General features: G+C 43.5%; 1 long non-coding RNA gene across 8 annotated transcripts in view; it reads right to left on the reverse strand.

The window, feature by feature from the left end:
• LOC121096440 overlaps positions 1-12,891 on the reverse strand; it is a 30,406-nt gene extending 17,515 nt beyond the window's left edge. For 2 of the 8 annotated variants that reach the window (XR_005830592.1, XR_005830563.1), the window contains exons 1-2: positions 12,373-12,580; positions 2,873-2,940 (exon numbers count right to left, since the gene is read on the reverse strand). This is a non-coding gene — a long non-coding RNA (uncharacterized LOC121096440). Of the gene's footprint in view, positions 1-2,872; positions 2,941-8,345; positions 8,436-12,372; positions 12,581-12,831 lie in introns of those variants that run through there. The other 6 variants (XR_005830587.1, XR_005830556.1, XR_005830547.1 and 3 more) reach the window with 5 other exon arrangements.
• Positions 12,892-20,794: the final 7,903 nt, after the last annotated feature.

Raw genomic sequence — 20,794 nt, forward strand, 5'->3', positions numbered from 1 at the left:
GCAGTCACAACTGATGAGCAAATGCACACATGGTCCCAGTTACTACAGCCAGGACAACAGATATGACTCATGAAGGGTTCCTGGAAAGGTGTCTGTTCATCTGCACAAAATACATCAGACATATTCAAAACTTAAGCCCAGTTCTCCAATTATTTGCTATTCTTCAAAAATGTTCCAGAAGTAGCAGAAAAGAGCCACAAAGACAGCATGAAGATAGAGAGTGCCTTGTGACTAGATAACGGAAACAGTTCCAAGTTATTCAAGCTAATCAATATGGATACGGGAAGAAACTAAGTCCTCTCATAGCACAGAAATACATAGAAAAGATCTTCCAATTAAAAGCAAGCATATGAAACCCTCACATGACTAGAAACTGAAGGCTGACCAATACAAATTAGAGTAGGAACAAAAACATGCAGGGTAGTGAGATCAATTAACACTTGAGTCAGTTATCTGGGGTGGGGATCTGAATTTGCTTATATCTTCAAATCAAAGCTGGTGCCATTCTAGAATTCATACTTCAGTAAAAACACAAGTTACTGACTTTAATAAAGGTAGACTACAGTGCATTGGAATATAAAGAGATCAACTACAGATTTTAAAAGCTTCACCCTATAATACCCGTATACTTTTTGATACAACGTATCAATTTGCGTTGATGTTAATATTTCACAAATCAAAGCAAGAGAAAAAGGTCTACTGTTCACTCCCACTCTCTCCCCTCACCCCAAAGCTAAAGGCCAATGTGTAATTCTCATTTTCTACAACTGCCCCCACAACTCCGAACACAGATTTTTTCCTTCAACATTTGTTTTCAGTTTGATATTTCAGCAGATCATAGAGGTACTTTCTTCACCTTTGTAAAAAGGGGAAAGCCTGAAATTATCTTTAGCTTCTGCATTTTTCCTTTCGACCACAACTCATTTTTCTTCCACTACACATACTCCTTATTTTTTCCAGCTGAACCACTTGTTTCTATCTCAGTCATGCCTGCTACTTTAGGCTCCCTCCAAAGCGATGTGCAGTTATGAATGGAAAGCCCCTCCTACATCTGGAGTGAAATCCAATCATCTATTTAAATTTCCTTTAGTAGCCCTCCTTTTACTGGCTAGGTATCAAGTTATTTTCCAAACAGGTAAGTTTTACAGCTTCACTTCAGCTTTAATATTTAAACTTTTATTCCATCTATCTTTTTACTTATGCTTTGTTATTTGCTTTCTTTTGCTACCCATCTTTCATGCAGCCTTCCACGTAAAGTATATTGCTGTTCACCAAGTTCTTCAGCATTTGTTTATATGCAGTTTATATTAAGACCAAGCGATCATGCAATCCTGTAGCATAACATTCAGCTTTTCTGATGTTCCATTAGTATTTATTACTCACAAGTTGTGGGGGATTAGAGGGGAATTCTTTGTCAATTTATGAAGTGCATACCCTTACAAAGATTATGCATACAGTGGGAAGTGGTTAAACATTAAAAAAAAAGCAGCCAGCAGAAATAATGGCTTCAGTTTGAAGAGCCATCATATACACAACTGGTATTGAAACTGAAGAGCAAGAAGCAGGTGGGTGGTCCCAGTGGTGCTGTGGGTACAAAATTGAATATACGCTACCTGCCAGATGCCTGCTAGAGTAAAGGACCAATCTATACAATTCTCTCAGGAACATCTGGATTGTGATAACGTTAACACTATATCTTCAAGAGATTTACAGTTTTTAATTAGCACACACTATATTTAATGTTTCAGCTTAGAATCAGTCATTTTATCTCCTGTCTATAGCTTCCTACAAAACAGAACTTAACCAAGAAAAAAAGACAGCCTTATGCAAGGTTGAGATTTCAAAACTTCAAATATGTTCTTATGTTAAGTATCTTCAAAAGAAAAATCTAGACATAAACCTACAGCATATAAAATTCTTTATCTGCAGTTATGAGTTCTTCCCCACATTTTAAGTGTTTAAACAAGAAAGTACACACATAGCTTAGAAGCAGTTGTTGAACTACATACAATTTTATATATGCATTAACAGACCTATTTAATATGGTTGAAAAATGTACTTATACATATTTTTTTCCTGAATGCAGCAATGCATAAAGTTTCAAAAATTCTCTGTGTAACAAGTTGCAGAACCACAGAACTTAAGCAACATTAGAGTGGTGCAGCTGTTCCATACTACCACGTATCTCTCCACAGGACTACAGCAGAATAAACTTAGAAAACAGAAATTAAAGTAACTACAAGTTAAGGTTCCAACCTTGCTCTAATACATGTACATACTTTTAAGCTGGCTGGACATTTAAGAGCCTAGACAAAAAGAGATACCACATGCTCATGTTGGCACTGGTAATGAAGGTTCCACTTCTGTATTTTCTAAGACTCCAATTTGCAAATTTGACTTACACTGATGTTTGCTTAAGTCTTCTAGTAGCTCTGAACTTACTTTTCAAGTCATACCTAAAAACTGTATGAGCCTCACTATAAATATGCTCAGTAGCATATTTATAAGCATATATAAGCATATATGCCCCCCGCCCCAAACTTTCAGAAACAGCACCAATTCTTATGTAATCCATGAAGAAATAGATGGACGGTGAAACTGAGTTTGTTTGCAACTGTAAAACAAATTAAAAGGGAATTCATCAATGGTGTATCATCAGTATTTATTTTCGCTATGAGAAAAAGAAATTAAATAACTCAGTTTTCTAGACAACTATGCCTAAGTAAAAGACCACAGTCAAAAGAAATGGGGGAAAATGAACGTGTGTTTCTTCTCTTCCTGAATTTATTTTCAACTTTTTTTCTTTTTTAAATCAGGGAACAAAAGTATAATTATTAGCATACACACAATATAAGTGAAAACATAAACATACCATATCTTTCCAGAGCTTCAGAAACTTGTCCTTTCAAATTCTAAAATGGACTTCTACAGTTCTTGTACCTATAATGCAAAACATTACATTTCAGTTTTTGCACTACACTCCATACCAATCTGAAGCTCAATACATCTTCAAAACAATACAATCAAGAATGGCCACCCAATTAGTCACAAGTTTGCAACTAAAGGAAACATACTTAATCACAGAATATCTCAAGTTGGAAGGCACCCATAAAGATCACCGACTGCAACGCCCTGCTCCTCGCAGGACTACCTAAAACTAAACCACATGACTTCCCAAATTAAGTCATACTTCCCATAAAAACCACATCAGAAAATACTTAGTATGTCAGGGAAACTATGAAAGCAGAAAGTCCATACACACAATGTTTCTTATTCTTTCCTCTGTAGCGATGCAATAGTTTTACAATTCCATTCATCCAGTTCCTTACAAATGTCCATTTCCTTTATCTTGAAGATTTTGGCAAGGTTTCTCCTTCCCCTCCCCATCTCCCACCCTTTTTTTTTTTTTTAAAGAATTTGTATTTATAATTAGAAAAACCCCACACCCAACACTCAAAAGAAGTCACAGACTGAACCACATCTTTGTCCTGGCTGCATAAAATTGCTAGAGTTTGGTAAGTTTTTTCTAGAAATTGTTCATTTTCAGGAAAGCCATAATTAACAAGAGACACACAACTAAAACTGACTTCAAAATGTTTTCAACAAATACATAAAAGCACAATACATTTCATGGGGGAAAAAGTGACAAATGGGCATACAGGCATATAACTAAAGAAATCTAGTAATTACTTTCCAAAGAGTTACTCATTTGGCACAGACTACCACATTTCCAGTACTGTGAAGATTTAATACTTAAGTTTCTTGGTTCTAAAACTCTATTAAGAGCAAATAGCTGATTTAGGCTTATCTCCAATATAGATCAAAGTTCCCATCAAGGAAACCCTGATTTGGTTACCTTAAGAGTACATTCAGGTTTTTCTTAAAAGATGTCAAACCACAGAGAACCCATCCAATACCAAAGGCCCAATTCTTTATCAGGGATGTGAAATGGGGTGATCCTGGACTGACAGTCATCAGTCATGCCAGTAAAGCTCTAAAGCACTAACAGTTCGTACACAATTTTTTTTATTTAAAGAAAAAAGTTAATTAGGGCACCCTACCTGTTTCATGAAACAAGATTGCTATTTCAACAAACAATTATGGTAATTATGTGGATTTATGTACAATTAGGATTAATGAGTTAATGTTATGCAACTGTGTCAATAAAGCTTTACTACCTTTCAGAAGAAGAAAAAGAATAAATTTATTTGAACAATGAGACAGTAACTGATTTTCCTATGTGGAGGTGGCACTTCTACTCCACACCAACAACAGAAATACAGAACATCTACCTTATATTCTACTAAAGAATAATTCTTCATTCACAATGATGCCATTAGGCAAACTCAGTTGAAAGTATTCTGGCAATGTGACCAATTTCACAGCTTGTATCACAGAGCTTCTAGCTTAAACTCCAACATATATATTTGTTCATGTACACACATAGAGCAATGTCATCCCTATGAAATTCACTCACTCTCTGCTAAGGTACAAAAGCTCCAGCATTCACTACGCACAGAGTACGAGCAGAACACAAAGTACAGCATGAAAAAGTATCTATCAAACACACACATCCATCTGGGATCTTAAGACTATTGCCCAGCAATAGGAGAAGTGAAAACAAAGGTTCTCAACATAACTGAAGCTATGCAGTTTAAGACAGTACAATTTACAGAAGAAACAAGACCATAGTTGGAGGAGATGGAGACAAGGGTCTCGCTTGATAACATGTACCTAACAGCAGAAAAGCAAGAAATCCCAACAGCACAGAACTGAGGTTCCCAGACTTCCAGTTCTCTTTACTCAGTCCTCCCCCAACAGCTACCACCAAGGCAGAGCAGGAGTTCTCCAGTCTACTAAAAAAATTTGCTCAAAGGCTACACAACCACCAACATGCAATACAAAATTTGTAATGCATGTCTAAAAGGAATGAAAATAATTTCATGAAGTCAGATGTGCTTTCACATTCACCTTTAGTATACTTATTAGCATTAAGCCACATCTGCCTAAAAAAAATGCAAATGGCAAATGTGACTAAAAGCATGGCTAACACTATTGCTTCCACTCAACCTAAAGAAATCTTGATCTGCCACATGACCTGAGTCAAGAGCTGCTTGTTTACAACAGTGTCATACATTTTCAACAAGGAAGAGACTTCAAGGCACACAATGATGTTAGCAAAGATGGTAAGCCACTGAATTAACAAAACGGCAGCAAACAAAACTGCAAAATATTAAAGAAATTAATTATAGATCACAGAAAATACTCTGCAACTCTTATGTCTGGCTTGATGAAAGGCATCATGAAATCACCCCTATCAGGCGCTTAAACAATGTTTCCCACTTTTTTTTTTTTCCCAAGAACTGTCACAACACAGGAGCAGAAAATAGATTGTTAACATAATTTCAAATGAGAATAATTTTCTTCCACAACTGACATTTTTATCTAACAACATTAGCCAAATAAACAACTATTCACAAACACCCTTCTTTCAATAAGATATTCAGGTCATAGGAACCATGCAAATGGAATATTTATCATCACCTTACAATGTAAAGGGCTCGACCAATGCCACCAAGAAACACCACTATTTTCTGTGAAAGTGAAGCATCCTCCTGTGCCCTTGACCTCTGATGGAACTTGCAGGTTGTGTGGACTATAAGTATGTATTTCTATGGTCCACAACAGACTAAGTTTTGCTACAACAGCTGAAACACACCTAGATGCTAGTATACCTTGGACTTTCTAAAAATAACATAGACTATATACACATACTAAACCACAATTCGAAACAAAAATCATTATCTGAATCATTATCTGAATAAGGCTATAAAAATAAAAGATGAAAACATATTGGAAGTAGCGATAGACCTCCTCAGTATTATCTAGCTTTATAGGAGTTTTTGAACTCTTTTAAGATAACAAAAAACATGATACTTTAAAATCAAAATATTTTAGGCATTGAAGTAATCAGCTCAAACACATGAATAACCATAATGCAAAAGAAAAAACTCATCTACAACTATGGTAGCATTTCCTGAAATATTTTGACCTGCAGCCCATTTTAGAAGTTCAGCTCCTTTAAGAGTCACACCACCACCCTCTAACACCCCAAGCCTGCTGAACCGCAGCTGCTGCAACCTGGGTCCCAGAGCATACCAGAGCAGGAGCACACAAGCAGTGCCAGAGCCTGGCTGCCTGGACAAGTCTGGCATCCCTCAGCACCGTGCAAGCTTGGCAACATGTTAGATAGCTCTTGAGGCTCCCCTGCACACAGCTCCTTAAGGTAAGGGAGAGGAGGTGTTTATTTGTCATTCTAATCTCCTGATTTCACCAATTTCTTTGGTGTAATGATTATCAACAAGTCCAAAAAGGGGTCCACCAAAGGGAGCAGAAGTGTGGTCTCTTCTATGAAGGAAAGACAAAGAACTAGCTTCACTCCTGAAAATCTAGCTTGGTCAAGACAGCAGAAGTCCTGCCACAGTCCCCACAGGACACCAGAGTGAAAAGCAGATGATGTGGACTAATCACTGCCAACGAATTATGCAACAACTACCAAACCCAAATACAAGTCCCACAGTTTTCTGCTTGTGATCCCACTGGCTGATGCGAGGCCCAGCAAGACCAACTGGGTTTCAAACTGAGACAATGTACCTTACAGGCTTTGGTACACTTTAGTTTTGTCTTAATTTCAAAGCTGTGACCTAAGTATGTCATACAAGTATTGCACATGAAGGCACATGGAGGACAGGGAGGTCATTCAAGACATCCAGCATGGCTTCACCAAGGGCTAGTCTTGCTTGACCAACTTTGTGGCCTTTTACAATGGAGTGACTACATAAATGGACAAGGGAAGAGCCAGAGATGTAATCTACCTGGACTTTTGTAAGGCTTTTGAGACAGTCACATACAATATCCTTCTCTCTAAATTGGAGAGATGTGGATTTGATGGGTGGGCTGTTCAGTGGATGAGGAATTGGTTGGATGCTTGCATTCAGAGGGTAGTGGTTAACAGCTCAATGTGCAGATGGAAATCAGTGACAAGTGGTGTCCCTCAGGGGTCTGTATTAGGACCAGTAATGTTCAGTATCTTCTGCTGTGGTTGACATGGCTGAGGGACAGGATGCCATCCAAAGGGACCTGCACAAGGTCAAGAAGTGGGCCCATGTGAACCTCATGAGGTTCAACAAGGCCAAGTGCAAGGTCCTGCACCTGGGTCAGGGCAACCCCCAGTATCTCTACAGGCTGGGCAACGAAGGGATTGAGAGCAGCCCTGCAGAGAAAGACTTGGGGGTACTGGTGGGTGAAAAACGACACGAGACAACAATGTGCACTCACAGCCCAGAAGGCCAACCATATATATACTGGGCTGCATCAAAACCAGTGTGGCCAGCAGGTTGAGGGAGGTGATTCTGCCCCTCTGCTCTGCTCTGGTGAGACCCCACCAGGAGTGCTGCATCCAGCTCTGGGGCTCCCAGCACTGGAAAGACATGGATGGACTTGTTGGAGCAGGTCAAGGAGGGCCACAAAAACTATGAGAGGGATGGAGCACCTCTCCTGCAAGGAAAGGCTGAGACAGTTGGGGTTATTCAGTCTGGAGAAGGCTCTGGGGAGACCTGATTGCAGCTTTTCAGTATTTAAAGGGGGAACAGAGAAAGATGGGGATAAACTTTATAGCAGGGCCTGTTGCAACAGGACAAGGGGTAATGGTTTTAAACTAAAAAGGGGTAGATTTAGACTAGATATAACAAAGAAATTTCTTACAATGAGGGTGGCAAAACACTGTAACAGGCTGTCCAGAGAAGCGGTAGATGCCCCAGGCCTGGAAACATTCAAGGTCAAGTTGGACAAGGCTCTGGATCAACCTGATCTAGTTGAAGATGCTCCTGCTCACTGCAGGGGGGTTGGAATAGATGACCTTCAATGGTGCCTTCCAACCCATGCTACTCCATGATTCTATGAAAAAAACAAAAAGTAGTACCGTCCATATCAAGCAGCCAGCTGGTAGATCAGTTTGAGTTTGGGCTAAACCATCACCACTGTAATGCACCTCTGGGACAGTTCCACTGTTGACGTATGACATAAGCATGATTTCCAAAGGTAAAGTATATGAAGACAGAGCATGTTTTTAAAGCTATTTGGATGGATGCAAATAATAATGCTTTTTGATCCAAAGTTATGATCAGCCACATACTGTGAATATCCTTTCCAAGCCAGCAGAATAATAAAAAAAAAAAATCCAGAAAAGTCCAATCCTCTGCTTTGCTAACTAGAAGCTTCTCTTAAAACACACATACCCCTGTTCTAAGGAAAAGCAAGTTGCTTCAAAAGGTCACCCCTCTTACCGAAGACAGTGAAGTGAGGGTCCAGAGGGAAGCCACCCATTTAGTTCCACTCAGCTGAACAACTGCAGCTTCTCCTAATTCTTCACCACTCTGTAAAACATGGGTAAAGAACCATGCAGGATGGTAATGGAAAAAGGATCTGTAAAGACTGACTTCCATCCCCCTCCTCCATTCCTCAGTTTGCATAATACAGGAAAGAAAGCTCAACCTATTATAAGTAGTTAATGCTTCCTTTAAGAGATTTGTTTGTAAGAGAGAATATGAGAGTTCTGTGAGACAGAACACTATAATATTTAATTTATAATGTAAGCTTGCAACCCAAAAGTTTTTCTGTCAATAAATTATGCCAGTCCTAGCCACAAGAAGGTGGAGCTATTTAAAAACAGCAATTTAAAGCGCTGTTTGCTCACACGTTTCTGGATCTCAACTTTATTTGATTTTATCTATTTTATATTTCTCCTATGAGGTTATTTTCCTGAAGAAACATGTCACCAGCTGGTATAGCTACTGAAGTGTTGCTTCATTACAAATTATTACCTTTACACTGTATTTGCTTTCTGCTAATGAACCAGCTACATTACACACAGTACTACTCATATGAGCCAGCTTTTTTCCAAACTTTTATTCATGAGCAATACAGCCTTCCGAGGCTGACAGGCACTGCTTATAAATACAGGAAGTTAATGCAGTAAATGTTAAGGTCAAAGTATTTAAGGTGACAAAAGTCACTTCAATCATGCAATTTGCTTATTGCTGTGTCTCTGGGAACCAACTATTTTGCAAAGCTTACAACACTCTCCAGGGGTGGGGAGGAGTTTATTTTCTAAAAAAAGTTAATATTCTATTCTAAATGTTACAAACTGATAGCAAGTGTATTACCCCTCTCCTTCCATGTACAAATCAGGATTTGATTAATGACAGAAACCCTTTCAAAACCTCTTTTCAATAAAACTCATAGCTACCTTAAGTATACTGGTTACTTCAGGAAAATGTGTAAAACATACTTTGTTTAAAAATCAGTATCAATTCATTTACTAAAGTGAAGCAAAAACCTGGCCCACAGTACCAGAAACAAAGATTGATACTGGAAATGAGATATATGCCTACATACTTTAGGAATTTTCTCTCCTTGTCCTTCAATTGCACATTCTATTTTTAAGAGTTAGTGGCTTTTATCTTCCAGTGTACAAATACACTGGTGTGGGGAGGGAGAAAGACATTTCCTGCATTTAAAAAACAAAGATGAGTTCTCTCTGGACATTCAGTTAGTAAACTGAAACCAAAAGTAGCTGGGGAGAGGGGAAATAATAATTAACATAACATTCCTGCATAGCAAAAACTAAGATTATGCAAATTTACAAAAAAGTAAACACTAAATTCATTGCATGATAGCTGTCATATCATATACTACACTAATTATTGTTTATAAAAAATATTATATGCTTAAACATGTTCACAATTAAACATGTTTATGACTACTAAAACTTGACTCAAAAGATATTCCTCTCCCCCCGCCCCAGTTATGGGTTTGGTTAAGCAGAACCTCTGAATTCATAAAGAGCTAGTGAAGAACAGATTAAAGCACATATTGATAATGAAGTAAGTATGATTTTATACTGAGGTACATATTTCATATTTCCAAAGCAAGTTTTCTCCTACAAAAAGTGAAGTTAAATAAAAAAAACCCCAAACCTGGTTTATTTTCTCAAGTGGATTAGAACACAATCTCAAGTTGCTCTAACAGGGACTTTTAACAAGCTGAGAACATCCCTAGATGTACTTAACATATACACACAGTTTTAAATTCGATTCACAAAAGACATACCATTTGCATATGTCTTTAAGCAGCGGCAGTAATTAAAAAAAAGACTAAAACTTTTATTTCCTGTTAAAAAGGGGATCAAACCCACATAATGTTAAGAGTCCTGAAGAGGACCTGGACTGAGAGATCTAGGCTTTGAAACATGCTGCTGTGAAAAAGTTAACCACCTCTGGTTTTTCAAACCTGCCTTTCCTTCAGGACATTTTTTCATTTGTTGTTGGGTTTTTTTGTTTGGTTTGGTTTTTTTTTTTTTTTTTTTTGGTCACACAGCCATACCCCTAAAAAACCGCAAACAAATCAAAGCATTTATTGTGCCATCTAGTAGCTTGGTGCTTTTATTTCTAAATTCTTGGGAGATACGCAGGATACTCCAGTGAGAGAAATAGCAAACAACTCCAGTAAACAGAAAAATAACTTGTTAATTCCAGTATGAAAGATGCTACATTAAACAGCAAACACTTAGAGTGGAATGGAAGGCATTCATAAAAGAGACATGAAGTAGCTGTAATATTGTGCAGAAATAATTTCAGTTAAAGGCACTTTTTAGCCCTGTAAACCTAAGCAGTGGTCTAGCTTTTCTTCCAAGGTTTGCCTGTATTGAATTGACAGAACATTATTGTTATGAAGACAAGTCATAACCACTGCAAACTGCATCTGTTTTAGAAGACAAAAGTATGTGAGGAAAACTATCAAATATACATAGCAATCTGGTAATGCACATTTCATGTTTTCAATTCAATGCACTAGTTAAACTCTGAATTTCACAGTTATTTTCAGCTTTTGGAAAAAAAGCACCTTCAACTGTTTCCAAGATGAAAGGGCACAGGGTATTGTGCCACCATCCAAACCAAGCAGTTTGTGAGAACCATAAAGTCCATTTTCCAGCAGTTTTCATTCTTATCAAGAGGAACCTCTCACCACATCCATTATTCTCCCACCCAGTCATAAATGTCTAACAATGCAGTTAAACTTAAAGAGTGTAGCTTCTCCCTTAGCAGGGAATCTCTAACTGGATGCTATCTGCATGAATTAGGAACTTGATCTTGTCTTTTAGACCTCTCCCTTTCAAACCAGTCAAAAAAAAATTATAAACTGACAATACAATCACTTAGGTCTTACTTCATTGGAAATCAAAGCTAAAATCAGGTACAATTCCTCACTGAGGAACTTTTCAGTGGAGAGGCATGGTAAAAGTAATTTGACAAGCTGATTCTCACAGAGCCTCAGGTTTGCACTGAGGCAGGGAAGTTTCCATACAGACACAGAGGGACCATCCCTGAAGTGATGTGTAAGTCACAGGCTTTGTCCCAGAATTAGAACACCAGTTACGCAGAAGGAAACAAACAACTATTTCCATTAGCTGAAGAAAGAAAGAAGAAAAAAAAAAAGTGTAACTACAAGTCTATAGACTACAGGTTCTTGCCACTTAGAGGAGAGCTGTGGAATATGTTTTGTTTCCTAAGCAGTAGTAACTTCTGAATGACCACATCACGTCATATTAGACATCCGACTTACAAATCGACTGAACCACAACAACCCATAGAGTTCCTTTCACAGAAACACTGCAGGTACAGGTTAAAACTGAAACCCAGGAAGCCGCGCAGTCAGGAGCGCCAGGTCACATTTACCAGCAAAGCTGCCAGTTCACGAGTTAGCAGATCCAACTCTTCAGAAACACGAACAAGTGAACATACTTTGTTAAGCAGGCCTTGCGCACTAGTTACACACCCTCGCAGTACTTCACATACCCGTACCTCCCCGACTGCCACAGCCGGCCATGCCGAAGGCACCGCGGTGCCCCGTGCCCGCAGCAGCCCCGCGGAGCGGGCACCACCGCTGCGCCCTCGGGCGAGACGGGAAACTGAGGCCGGGGCGGGCTGGGTTCACCCAAGGTCGCCCAGCGAGCCCGGTCCCCCCGAGGGGCGGGCAGAGCCCGGAGCCACCCGGCCTTCCCGCTTCGGGGAGGCGCGGGGCGGCCCCGCAGCCATGTGCCTCACGGGGAGGAGAGGGAGGGCCGCCGAGGCCACGCACCCCTGCCGCCGGAGCCTCCCGCCCGCCTTCCCCACCCCAGCCGGGGGATCACCCGGCGGAGGAAAGCGGGCAGGGCCACCTCCCGGCTCCCTCCCCTTCAGGGCCGGCGTGAGACGGGCGCCATCCCCCCGCCCGGCCCTCCCTCGGGCCGGGCGCGGCGCAGCGCCTACCGACCTGGGCGCCACGGCCTGCTGCTCCCAGTCACTCCCGCCGCCGCCCGGGCTCATGCGGGGGCCGCGCTGCGCTCGGGGCCGCGCCGCAGGCGAGGAGGCGCCGCCGCTGCTGCTGCTGCTGCCGCCGCCAGCGGAGCCGTCGGGGCCCCGGGGCGGAGGAGACGGGGCCGCGGCCTGGAGGGGCGGGGAAGGGAGAGGCAAGAGGCCTGGCGAGGCTGGCGGCGCGCAGGGGCGGAGGGCAGCCCGGGCCCGCGGGTGCGCCTCCTCTCGCGGACTCACACGCTCTCAGCCCGAGCCCCCGCGCCACCATCTTGGGAGCAACGCGGATATCGGCGCGGCGCAAGCTCGGAGGACTCGCAGCGGGCGGGGGTGGGGGGGGGCACGAAGGAGGACCCACTGTGTCCCGGCGTGCACCGCGGGTGGGGGCGGGCGGACGAGGCGGCTGCGACACGCTACCCACCGCGCGAAAACCATAGAGTTCCCGGACCGGTTCCTTCCTGTCTTTTCCACTCGCGGCGCCTGCGTGCCTGCACGCGTGAGGTGGGAGCCGCCATGTTGGAAGAGGGCAACTAGGGTGATGGGATGGGGGCGGGGCTTCCCTCCCTAAGGAGCGGCGGGCAACCCAGTGCGCGGGGTGGTGACGCGCGGACGGGGCGGAGCCCGCGTTTGAGCATGCGGAGGCTGCCGGGGGGGGGGGGGTGGGGCTCCTGCACGGGCTGGGGCTGGGGCTGGGGCTGGGGGCGTGGAGGCGCGCGGCCGTTCGGGGGGCGCGCGGGGCCGCCGGGAGCGCGCGCCTGCGCGCACATACACGAGTGTACGGATGCGCGCACGTACGCACACACATGTGCACATACCCAGGCATACGGCCAGGGGATGTACACGGGCATAGGTGTCCGCACACATGCATATACCCAGGCATGCACATGCATGTAGTATGCACATGCATGCGGTATGCACATACATGTGGTATGCACATACATGCATGCACCCTGACGCACAACAGGTGCGCCAGCATACATGTACGCACATGCGCGTGCATACATGCATTTGCATGTGCACACGTGCCCCCGCACCCACTTGCCCAGCCACAGGCCGCCCAGCGCTCCGCCGCCCAAGCAAGCACGGGGCACAGCCGCCATAGCACAGCACCGGGCCATGGCTGCAGCCGGCGAGGAGAGCGGCTGCCACCACCTCCTCCAAGCCCCTCAGAGAGGTCCCCACCGAACCCCCGCCACCGCCAAGCCCTGCCACCACTGAGGCCCACCCGCGAGGCTGGGCCTGGCCAGCACGCCCCATGGCAGCCCGCCCAGGGTTTATCAAGTTTAATCTGGGCAGGGGGCCAGGGAGGGAGTGCAGGAAGGGGGACGGCCGGTGGCTGGGTGCTGCTGCTGCCGGCCGAGGCACACGGGGACAGGCAGTGCCTGGCCTGGCCGCCCCGGGCCCCTTGGCAGGCGAGGGGAGGCCAGGCCGGGTGGGAGCTGGAGGCCAGCTCGCAGTGAGGTGCAGGGAGGGCCTCACTGTCACAGCCCGCGGCAGAGGCCACCACGGCATAAATTTAGGTCACTGAAAGCCCCGTGTTACCCAAAGCCCAGACCCTGGGGGGCACCCAGGGCAGAACTGGCTGGCGGTGCTGGGAGGGTCAGAACGCAGCAGGGCCCTGAGCGTGGGCAAGAAGCCCCCTGGTCCTGCACAGCCCTGCGCGAAGCCCGGCTCGTCTGCCCCAACAAATTCTTCCGTTGCCTCTTGGGTCATTTCTTTCCCTCCCCTGCCTACGACCAGGCCTATACATTGCAAGCGTGCCTTTTTTAGGGATTTTAAAAGCAAAAGTAAAATTTGTGTTTTGGCTAGTCAATATTGAAAGCAGGTTGATAAAATAATTTCAAAGTTGGGCAAAGCATATAAAATTTTACTCTTTGGGATATTGAGTTTTTGTAGACGTTAACTATATGGAGCTGCAAGCATGGTTGTAGGGGACTAAGTAGAAAGAAAAAAGGAAAATGGGTCTGAATCTTTCTTACATTATCCCTTAATAATTAAAATAATAAATAATTACATAGAAGTCATTCTACCCTGGCAGAGAGTATACTTTTTCTTTTTAATTAAAAAAGTATAATCTAGAAGCATGAGAACTTCTTAAATGTTAGAATAAGCTGTTAAAACCATCGACATAAATTCTCAAAGGCAAGACACTGAAGCCAAGGGTTTGTTTTGGGCCAGGAAATGTGTGTTTAAGATCTTTAAGAAGACATGGATACATGTTTTTAGCAAAATTTTGGAAGACCTAATGTGTCTGTTACAAGGTAATAGCTGGTAAGAACAGTGGACTTAAACTAAATCATTAAAAATCAGCTCAGAGAGTCCTGGTACTCACAGAGAATGTGGTGGGCAGATGTATAATTGAAATACTAAGACTGAGTGAAGTACTCTCCTACTTCAGTGTGGTCTGAAAGCAGGGTACATTGCTGTGCTCAGATAGACATCAGTATGCATCTAAAAATAATAACTGGGATGAACGCAGACTTCTGCATCTGGAGGCTCCCTCACAGCAGCAAAACCTGCCAACTTTGATGTATTAAAATTTCAAATTCAGGACAAAGTTTATTTGCTAAGAGCTTTCCTGTTACCTCAGATAGAGTAATACTAAGAAAACGGCTCTGGGAGGTGCACTCTTTCACTGGTTTTCCCTTGTTGTGCTGCCGAGCCCACATGTCCAGTCCTTATCTCCTGCTTGATTATAAGGATGCTATAGGGAAGCGTGTCACAGGCTAAAGTCCGAGTAAGCAACATCAGCTGCTCTCCTCTTGCCTACAGAGCCTGTCTTCTCATCACAGAAGTGCTCAGGCTGGTCAAGCATAGTTTGCTTCTGGTAAATCCATGCTGGCTGTACCCAGTCACCTTCTTGCTCTTACTGAGTCTGGAAAGAACCTCCCAGAGTTTCAGGTGAAGCTGATCAAGACATGTCCTCCTTGATCATACTCCAGATCCTCCTTGCCTCCAGCCCTTAGAGACTTCCCATGAACACCATGATCGTTCAGAGATGACAGACTGTGGCCTCACAGTGACAATGGCCAGCTCTCAGTGTGCTTGGTCGCTTCCCATCTGATCCCATGGGCTTAGTCCATAACTTCGTCCTCCTCTTGTGTGAGCAGCACCTTTTCTGTCAAGCTTTGCTACTACCCATAGGGATCTGGGAGCCCCAAGACCACACCTTGCCAGTAGCAAGGGCACCGATCTAGTCTTTTCTGTGTCTTGTGCCACTAGGTGCTCTGCCCCATTAAGCAGCAATACCACAATTTCCTTAGTCCTTTTGCTGCTGATGTACCTACAGATGCTCTTACTGTCCTTCACATCCCTCACCCGTTTCAACTTTGGCATATCAGGCTTAGATGATGCTTCTAAAGCCCTTCCTGGAATATACCCCAGACAGTCATGGCATGTAAGCTGTCTCCATAACTTTTATCAGGTCATTTAGCCATCTTCTTGCATCCTTATAGCAGGAAGGACCAGGACTGCTCAAAATATCCAAGACAGGGGACACTGTGGATTTATATGATGGACATCTTCTTTACCACTCATTCTTTCCAAATAGTAGCTGACACTTGGTTTGGAGTTGTTTTTTTTGGCCCTTGCAGAGCATCAGATGCATTTTTTTCCCGTGGAACTATCGATTGCAATCCTGAGATCTGGTCCCTAGTTAGTAGTGAGCAGCTCGTGGTCCATCACTGCTCAGAGGTAATATTGCTTAGACATATCACAGGTTTTCCTCTGAAGAAGCCAATGCAATTTTAAGGACGAGGCAGATGATAACAGACAGAGAGTGGCATGATACATGAGCTGATGTGGATGCTGGGGTTTATGTATTGCACTGAGTGGGTGCAGAGGTAATGGAAGGAGACTTCTCTGAATAGGACACGTATAAAAAGGCTCTGCCTTCTTTCTGTTTTGTGGAGGCATGGGACAAATCACATTGGCTGTGGACATGCAAAGAATGATACGTTAAGGAATATCCCCAGAGCAAATCACTCTATAGCAGTGTTCCATGAATGACCAAGCTGCATGATGGATTTCACTTTGATTCTGCTAGGGAGAAATTGCTATATTTGGGGAAGTACTAAATCACTTTTAGGCTTTATAGCATGTGCTTGCAACTTTTTTTTTTATTACTCTGAAGTAGCTTGACTAGCCATAGATTAACTATGGGCATTGGTTTCTGTTACAAAGGGGGTAATTGTACTTTCCTGCCTCATTTAATTATGTTACATATTCTGCAGTGCTTGGCTATTAGGGTACAGAAATGCTTTTGCTGCCTGGAGTGCTTTCAGCTACTTCACGTTGGTATAGTCAGCTGCTGGAAAGCAACTGGATCTGTCCAGCTGAGCAGACTCCGAATTTGGAGAAGTCTGGTTGGAATTCCTAGTGGAAAAGCCACCACTCCCTCCCTGCTTCCTCCCTAATCCCTGCTGCAGCTCTGGAGCCTGGGTGTGGACTGCATCTGAGGCGAACAAGTGGTTTGACTATTTTGCGGCCATCCCCTCCACAGAGCAGGCTCCAGTGAGGTGCTTCAATTGCGTGGCTGAAGTAATGCTTTGTAAAAAAGTAAAAATCAACAATTATAGCTAATAACCTGGTCACTAAATAGAAGCCACACAGAATATCTAATCTTAACATTTGAACATTTGGAAACAAGCGGTTTTTTTAACTGCTGAAGGGGATCAAATACGACTTGCCTCATACACAAATTATATGGAATAGGCAGCGGTTTCCAGCAGGAGGAAAAGGACATTAAAAATAGAATCCCAAGCCTCTTTCACCATTTACTATTGATGCTGGAGAAATGCCATTGTGAACCAAGTCTGCTGCGTATTAATTTCAGTAGACATTGATGTCTCATTTCAGAGCTTTGTAGAAAACAGTTTCCTCTGGAGATGTCTTCGTAAACGCACGCAAAACACCGAATGTGTCCTGTTTTCATTTCATGTGAAACCCCCAATACAAAAGGCCTGGTAATACTTTTTTTGTGTGTTGACTTCTAATAATTATGTGAGTGAAAATCAGATTGTGGGGCTCTGTAAGTGTAACCTCTTAGATGATAGCATCTTTTTGTGAGCAATCTACCTTAGCTAATCCTCTTTAGACGGAAGGGGTACACTGAAGTGTTATGAGCCTTTGGGAGCCAAGCTAAAAGCTTCAGCTTGCTGGCAGCTGAAGCCTTTATGCCTGCCTTTGCAGATAAAAAGATAAGGAAGGAGAAAAGATCATCAGCAATATAGTGAAATACTGAAGTCCTGAGGTAGAGTTTACTCTGGGCAACTGGGAGGTAAAAAATCCCTGTGGTGGGTGGATGATGATGCTGCTGGACTGCGGTGGTCCGTACTCTCATCTGTTCCTCCCTTTCCCTGGTAGAAGTTTGGAGATGGATGGAACATTCTTGACTCAGATCTCATTTTCAATGCAGATAGGGAGACTTGAGCTCTTAAGGCTATCTATAGGGGACTGCAAGTCAGTTGGCTTAATACAGTGTAATCCTTAGCTTAAGTAGGCGGTGAAGGGAAGACAGTGCAGTGGAGTGTGCATAGCCAGGCCTTGGCAGGCGGGTGAGTTGCTTTGAGCTCAAGCCCTGGATGCAGGAGAAGTCAGGTCACAACTGAAGTGGGTGTTGCTTCTAACCTTTTCTCCTCTCATTCCTGGCATGATGGTGAGGAGTTAACTAATTTAAAGTGGTTAGTAACGTGCCCCCCAAAACTTAAAGCCTGTCCAACCCCTTCTGGCCACTCCACCCTTTGCCCCTTATGGCAAACGTGACCCCTCTTTGTACTGAGAGCTGTGGTAAAACTCTCAGTGGAGTCAGATAAGAGTGATGCAAGTGGAAACAGGGAAACAGGCACTTCACTTCTAAGAGTCATCTGGAGATGGACTAGATATGATTCCCACCACCACATATATATTTGTATACAGGTGTGGTTTTTTGCCAATGTTGATTTTTAGTGTCTGAAACCCATCTTAGGTTTTGTTACTGGTTTGGTATGTAGGAATAGCAAAGAGAATGTTTAAGCTCTACCAACTCACGGCTTTTTTTTATTCACAAGACAGAAACGTTAGTTTGAAAAATATAGAAGCAAAATGCAAGCAGTGTTCAGAAAAGTTTATTTCATCCCTTGACTAAACTCAACATTGCCTTTTGTCAGGTATGCCTCCAATTAACTTAAATCCCCCCCACCTGGAGAAAGAAAAGGTGATGAGTGATCAGCGATCATACTGTTGAGAGTGGTTTTCAATATTTCATTCTAGGATCTGAGCTACTTTACCTCTAGTTTTTCATCTTAACCTGAAGGACTGCACTTTTCTGTGGGCATTCCTGAAGGGCTATGCATGCTTCTGAGTTCTGAAAAGCACATTTGATCTCCCCTTTCTCCGCACAAAGAAATTAACTGGTCTCTTGATTGAGGTGTGATGTAGAGGCTCATGTTGTCTTGAAGCGGTTCCCATTTCTGGGATGAAGACTGAGCTTGATCGAGTGAGGTTGTTTTGGTTCCTCCCTGCAAGCCGAGGGAGATTTCCCGCTGTGTTTTGCTGAAATAAGCTCATCAGGGGAGAGCCTTGTTTTCCCTGAATGCTTTGCTTGGCACAGTGCCCTCTGTAAAGAAACAGGGTGAAAGGGGAAGCAGCTCATGTGCACCCCTTCGTCTCCGAGTCTGCTTGATGCTTCTGCTTCTTTCTGATCCTTTGGCGTAACCATTCTGGCCTAAGGAAAACCAGACCCTGCCTGCTCTTGGTTGTTTAAAAATAAAATAAAATAAAATAATAAAGATATATATATGCTCATCTTAGAAGTTTCTAGAATCAAAGAAAATGCTTGAGTATCTGTTATTTCATTTTAAGAAAGAGTCTACCCTGCCTGTTTACTGGGGAGAGTTTGAAGACATAAAATGGGTTTTGATAGTGGCAGAGAGATCAATGAGGCTTTCCTGTACCTGTCAAATTTGAACAGAATGACCCTCAATGGGGTTTTCTCTTCCCTTCCCTTGCCTTTCCTCTCCTTTCCTTGCCTTGCCTTGCCCTGCCTTCCCTTCCCTTCAAGAAGGTCATTAGGTCTTAGTTGCTGATATCAATGCAGCTCCTTGTGCCTGCTGTTTCTTCTGAAGTTAGGTCAAGAAGAAAATGGAAAGTGTTTGCCACTCCTTTAGTATGATCTGTGCGCATTTGCCCCATAGTTTAAGGGAAAAAAAGCAGCTTGGATGTCACCAACAAAAGAACTTCACTTTGAAGAAGAGAAGAAAGCTGGCCCAGCTGGGCCATTCCCTTGTGAAAGGAGGTTGCAGAAGAGAGGAGAGGGAGAAAATGAACTTTTTATTGTAAAAGCCAGGCTTGACTCCCGGACTCTGTGCCTTGCCATTAGTTGCCTCATTTCCCTTTATCCAGTCTTCCCAGACAAGGTTAACATTTCTAACAGCAGTTGTTGCAGTGGGAGTAAGTCACTGTAAGACTGCAGCTCATTATCAAACCTCTCCTTGTGAGAAGGATAAAATCCCTGCATTTCAGAAGGCCATAGTGCCGAATTGTAGTACACCGAGAGGCAATGCCTAGGTGCTCGTAGCTGTAAAGATCACAGAAGCACTATGTCCGTGCTGTGTCTGTGCTAGCTGGGCGTGCTGGGAAGCTTTTCTTTTGGTACTTTCAAGGCTTGTTTTGCATTATTTATCATGGTCGTCTGGGAGAACGCAACCACTCGGGAGCGATGAAGGTGTCACGGGCAGGACTCACATCAAGCTGCTATTAGGGGCAATACTCAAGGGACGAGGTATGATTAGTATGGTGAACTATGGATAAGGAGACTCTGTGTGAGTACAGATAGTGCTCACAAATTTTAAAAAAAAGCTTTGAGCTTTCACTTCAACCAGGCAGTCTCCTGAGTGCTTATCAGCAGTAGAGGAGCTCTGAAATTTAGAGTAGAGAGCAAGCCTGCATCTATACTTCTGTTCCTTGTTTCTGGACTTCAAACGTACTGAGGCAGAACATAAAATAGAACATGACCAAGCTGTATTGAAAGTTAGACATAGTTGGGATTCTGCAGATAGCACAACGGCCTCGTAAAATCCTTAGAGGTTGCTCCTTTCACAGCATAGCCTGGAGAGGCTGGCCAGAGGCTTCCCTTCAGGAGCTGATAACGATGACAGAGGAGTGGAGAAACATTTAGTCCCTATTTCACACCATGTTTCAGAAGTGCAGCATTTTACCGTTCCACTTCACTTTCCTTATGAAGTTGCTTTGGGTTTTCTTCTTGTCCATTATCAAAGGAGGCTGTTTATTGCTTCTGTTTCTCTCTGGTCCTTTGGTGAAGTTACTCCTGCCCTAAGGAGGAGTAAAGCCTGCTACTTCTTACTCTCTGGCCACCAGCTTACAGTGCTCAGTCTTTATAAAGCTGC

Source organism: Falco naumanni, chromosome 1 (assembly GCF_017639655.2).
Source record: "Falco naumanni isolate bFalNau1 chromosome 1, bFalNau1.pat, whole genome shotgun sequence".
In the NCBI taxonomy this organism is placed as follows: Eukaryota; Metazoa; Chordata; class Aves; order Falconiformes; family Falconidae; genus Falco; species Falco naumanni.